This window comes from Acomys minous (genome assembly GCF_964271855.1).
Source record: "Acomys minous genome assembly, chromosome: 3".
Taxonomy (NCBI): domain Eukaryota; kingdom Metazoa; phylum Chordata; class Mammalia; order Rodentia; family Muridae; genus Acomys; species Acomys minous.
Genome location: NC_140485.1, coordinates 103,168,914 through 103,174,913, shown reverse-complemented (window position 1 = coordinate 103,174,913; position 6,000 = coordinate 103,168,914).

Sequence of the window (6,000 nt, the reverse complement as noted above, 5' to 3'; positions counted from 1 at the left end):
AATGTCACCTTTTAAGGAAAATCAGGCTTCAGAAAATAAAGTCTTTTTTTGTTTGGTTGTTTGTTTGATTGGTTGGTTTGATTTTTTTTTTTTTCCAAGACAAAGTATCTCTATGTAGCCCTGACTGTCCTGGACTCATTCTGTAGACCAGGCTGGACTTGAACTCACAGAAATCCACCTGCCTCTGCCTCCCGAGTGCTGGGATTAAAGACGTGCACCACCACAATTGGCCCAGAAAATAAGGTCTTGATTTAACCTAGTACATCCTAAATTTGACCAGGAACAAAAATAAATAAATATGTGAAATTATGCTGTCTCGGATAGGCATGAAGTTCTAAATATTATAGTCAATATTTTTCTTACTTTTCAGTTATAAAATACATTATTTAACTTAATAATCACAACGAATAAATGATCTGTGTATGCCAGATAAAACCATTTTGCTTTAACAAAAAAAAAGTTTACAGATAAACTGGACACTATTATGGGAGATAATGTTCATATTTTTTAAGTATTTGCCTTTTTTCTTGAAAATACTTGAAAAAAATGAAATAAAGAGGCATGGCCTATCTGGATCTTGAAAAATAAAAACAAATAAATAAACATAATGAGGATTATTTTTAAAACAGTATTTCAAATGTGCAAATGCCCATAGTGAAACTGAGAGTTTTAATTAACATTTTTAAAAAATATGTATTTTTATGTGTACAGTGCTCTGGTTGCACATACACCTCCAGACCAGAAGAGAGCATCAGAGACAGGGTTTCTCTGTATAGCCTTGGCTGTCCTGGACTCACTTTGTAGACCAGGCTGGCCTCAACTCACAGTGATCCACCTGCCTCTGCCTCCCGAGTGCTGGGATTAAAGCGTGTGCCACCATGCCTGGCTGAGCTGCTCTTAACCTCTGAGCCATCTCTCCAGCTCCTAATTAACACTTATAATGACATCTTTGGTAATGAAAGTGTAAAATTTTCAAAAGAAAGTAAAAGTAAAAAAATGCATGGAAACAACATACTTAAGTTGTGAATTTTTTTTTTCTTGAAAATAAGACACACACTTACATACACACACACACACACACACACACACACACACACACACACACACTAAAAAGAAACTAAGACACACTGTAAAGACAGTTCCCACGTACCACTGTCCTAGCAGCTCCCTTTTCCTTGTTGTTTTTGGTTTTTGGTTTTGTTGTATTTTTTCAAGACAGAGTTTCTCTGTGTAGCCCTGGCTGTCCTGGACTTGCTTTGTAGACCAGGCTGGCCTCGAACTCACAGTGATCCGCCTGCCTCTGCTTCCTGAGTGCCGGGATTACAGGCCTGAGCCACTGCCCCAGCTCAGCTTCAATAACTTAACAAGAGGTATTCATTCACAGCAGCTGATGACTCGGTATTGACATGCAATTGTTTCCGCAAAGCTACAGTTTACTTCAGGGCTCCCTCTTGGGTTTTGAAAACCGTACACAACTCCGTTGTGTTCTAACAGGAAGCATCTTTTGTCCTAAAAGCTCTTGGTACTCAATTTGTTCCGGCCCCTTCGGGCTACATTCTGACAAGCACTAATACTTTTACTGTTTCCACAGTTGTCCCTCTTCCAGAACGTTCTGCAGTTGAAGTTACACAGGCTTTCACACTGCCTTCTTTTACTCAATATGAAGTAATGTTGTTCTTGGGTTTTGTTTTGTTTTGGTTTTCATAATTTTTCGTAACTCTTTCTTTACAGTGTCCATTGTCTGAGTCCCTGTCCACCTGCTGGAGGGCAGTTTCGCTACTTCCGAGTTAGGATCCGTGTAGATAAAGCTATTACTCAAACTTACTTGGGTAACTATAAGAAGAGTTCAGTCCTTGCTCAGCTAGACTGCTGAGTCATGTGGTCAGGATAGGGTCATTTTTTAAGAAAATGTCAATACTTACAAAATACTTTGGTGATATTTTTGATTGGGAATCAAATCGTTGAATTTATAGACCAAGTTGGGAAAATTTTCAGAACTTGACAATATTGTCTTTCTTCACAAGGCCGGTAGCTGTCTCTCTCTCTCTCTCTCTCTCTCTCTCTCTCTCTCTCTCTCTCTCTCTCTCTCTCGTTTTTTGGGAGGGGGGGGTTGAGAGAGGGTTTCTCTGTGTTATCTTGGCTGTCCTGAACTCACTTTGTAGACCAGGCTGGCCTTGAACTCACAGTGATCCATCTGCCTCTGCCTCCCGAGTGCTAGCATTAAAGGCGTGCGCCACCACACCAGGCAGCTGTCTTTCTTTAGTAAGTTGTCTGTCATTTCTTTTTAAGTATATAATTTTTTTTCTTTTTTTTTAAACTCATGTGATGAATACTCTGGACAGCTGGAGACTGAACCTATAGCCTTGCGAATGCAGCGGGAGCTCCACCACTGAGCCACAATCTCAACCCCTTTCCTTCAGGTTCCTTCATCCATTCGTAAGAGTTCTTCACAGAGACATTGAACAAGTTTTATTAGTTTTGTTGGGCTTATACCTCAATATTCCATTGGGATTCTCATGTAAACAGCATTGTGCTGTGGATTTCTACTTCCACTTGGCCATCACTGCTACCTAAAGAGGTGGCTGGCTTTCTTTGTTGATCCTGATCCTACCACCTTGCCACACTGCTTTATCATTATTCTAGTAACATCTTTCGTGTGTTACTTACAACTTCAGCCCTGCCACCCACAATTTCTTCCTCCTCAGCCAGTGTAGCTTCCATTTTTGTTTCTTGTCTTATTGCATTAGCTAGTACTTCCAATATGATGGTGGAAAAAAAGAGTGACAAGACACCTAGGCCTCTTTCCTGACTTCAGTGGAACAGCTATCAGTTTCTCACAGTGAAATGTGCTCTTTGCAGGTTTTTTGTAGGTGTTCTTTGTCAAGCTGAGCAAATGTCTTTTTATTTATGGATTAACAATTCATGAGAGGTTTGATTCATGACTGTGTACTGTATTTCAATATCTAGTATAACATGTAGTTCTTTTTCTCTTGATTTTTTTCCCCATCCTATAAAAGAACAAACCTGTTAGTATATAACCCTTGTGAGATTTGCAAGTGCATTTCACTCCTGGCAAAGTTCTTTTTGATAAAAGTGTCTTCTTGCCAACTTTTGACTTTAAAAAAAATTATATAATTTTTTTAGATATTATTGCTTTCCTAGTATACTTGATGACTTCCTAAAATTATATAGGTGTAGAATAAATATTGTAGTTTAGGTCAATCTTCAACTACTCTTCAAGGTCATCTAGTCTCGATTTACATATTTAAATTAGTTCATTGGCCTCTTAGATCCATGACTTAAACTTCATAAATCTAGAAACGTTGGCTGTATTTAATGTTGCAAATGACTGAGTTTTATTACCTTTGTTATATATAAAAAATTAAAGGCCGATGATAGAATTCAAGGTACCAGGCAGATATTATGTTATACAGAGTTTATTAGATAAACATGGAAGGAAAAGGAAAGGGGGAAGGGGGTACCCCAGAAAGAGAGAGAAGAGAGAGAGGCAGGTAGAGAAGTAGAGAGAGATAGAGAGGTAGAGAAAGAAGTAGAGAAAGAGAGCCATGTGGAGAGTGTCTTTTATATGGCCCAGGGCAGGGCCACGCCCCCATGGCAGGTAAGCAGTGACATCACAGGTAGGCAGGCTGAAGCAGAATCCTAACAACCTTGGCATTATTTTTTTTTTTAAAGTCCTGCTACAGCAGCCATTGATGATCACACCTGTGGCAGGAGAAAAAGATGTTTTCCAAAAATCTCCTTAGTTGAAAATATGATACTTGACTTTGACACAGAAAACAATTTCACAATTAGCCAGCATAAAAATTTTGAAGTTTTCTTCATTATCTTATTGCTATGATTAATCCTCCAAGGCACTATGTTGTTTCGAACCCCTGATACCCGTTGTTTCTAACTCCCAAGCGTTGGAATTACAGAAGTCATTGCTACACCTGGCACATTAGTTGTTTTTTTTTAATTCTAAACCAGTTGCTTCCCTAGAATAAGTCTTACATGGTCAAGATATATGATTCTTTCTTTACATTTTTTGGGGTTTTTTGCTTGTGATTTTGTTTGTTTGTTTGTTTTGTTTTTTGGTCGGTTGGTTGGGGTTTTTGGGGATTTTTGAGACAGGGTTTCTCTGCATAGCCTTGGCTGTCCTGGCCTCCAACCCACAGCAATCCACCTGCCTCTGCCTCCCTGAGCGCTGGGATTAAAGGCATGCACCACCACGCCCAGCTTTTTCTTTACTTTCTTATACTTGACTTTGGTAATATTTTCTTAAAATGTTTACATCTATAATAATGAGAGATATTAGTCAATATTTTAAATGTTTTTATTATTTTATGTATGTGGAAGTTTTACCTGCATGTTTGCCTGTACAGTGCATGTGTGTATGGTGGCCCACAGAGGCCAGAAGAGGAGGTCAGACCCCTGAAACTGGAATTACACGTGGTTGTGAGCTGCCATATGGGTGCTGGTAATGAATCCTAAGTCCTCTGGAGGAGCAGCCAGTGCTCTTAACCAATGAGCCACTAGCCAGCCCCCAGATGCTAGTTTTATGATGATGTCTTATTTGGGTCTAGTTTAAGGGAAATGTCCTGACTGATCCTCCTTCCCTTTTTGGAGTCTGAGTCCCATCCCCTGAAATGGCACCACCCACATTCAGGGTGAACCTCTCTGCAGATAATCCTTCTGGGAAATGAGCCATAGAACTGCCTGGGGCTTAATCTCCTACTCAATTTAAAATCCAGTCAAGCTGACGTTGAACATTAGCCATCAAGGTGCCTACCTGGGAATTTGAATAAGGGCTATTACACCAAGTCCCCTGTATTGGAACCTAGGAGCATTGTTTGGTGGAAACTTATTGAGTATATTAAAATAATATTTCACCTTAAAGGAAAATCTACCATATGAGCTCTTCTTTGTAAAAACAGATACCTTTAGAATGAAGACAAACCTAGGGCTCAGAGACAGTACAAAATCTGTGCCGCAAACTCTTCAGGTAATCATCTACTAGAGCTGGATTGTCACCAGTCACATAAAGTTTACTTTCATAAAGTGTGCTTTGGGCCACATGTGCTATTCCATGGAGTTTTGGGGTTAATAATCTGGCAATAATTCAGTTTTTTGTTTGGTTTGGGGAGGGTTTTGTTCGGTTGGTTTGATTTTGGGAGACTGCGTTTCTCTGTGTAACAGCCCCGGCTGTCCTAGACTCACTCTGTAGACCAGGCTGGCCTGGAACACACAGAGATCTGCCTGCCTCTGCCTCCCAAGTGCTGGGATTAAAGGAGTTTGTCACCATGCATTCGTCAAACAACTGCAAGTATATGATAGAAAACTAGGGATTTTGAATCACTTATAAGCATAGTAATTAATTAATGGATGTGTGTGTTTATGATTAATCAAATTTTCCTGAGTCAATTATCTAATTAACTAAATGATATTAGGCATAACTGAACTACCATCTTTGACAGTGTGTGTGTGTGTGTGCATGTGTGTATGTGTGTATAAGTATGTGTATGTGTGTATATGTGTGTGTGTGTGTTTTTGTGGGTGTGCATCTGTGTATCTGTTTGTATGAAGAGGTGGGAAAGGTTAAATGTATATATTTTTTCCCCTCAGCACTGGTAAAACTTTATGTAACTTATAGGAAAGGCTTAGAAGTCAGCTGGGGTTGGTTGTGCAAGCTTGTAATCCCTGCCCAAGAAGCTAAGGCAGGAAGATCACAAGTTCAAACCCGGCCTGGGCCACAGAGTGAGTTCAAGGCTGACTTGGTCAACAAAGTGAGATCTTGTTTCCAAATAAAACATTTTGAAATACATTTGGAAATATCTGGAGAAACTGATAAATGATAGAGAGCTTGCTAGTATGTGCAAGGCTCTAGGTTCATTTCCTACCACACACACACACACACACACACACACACACGGTGATGAATGCTATGGTGGAAGGCTGTGTTCAGACCAAAAACAGATGCAAGATTGCGGTGTGTCTCATAGT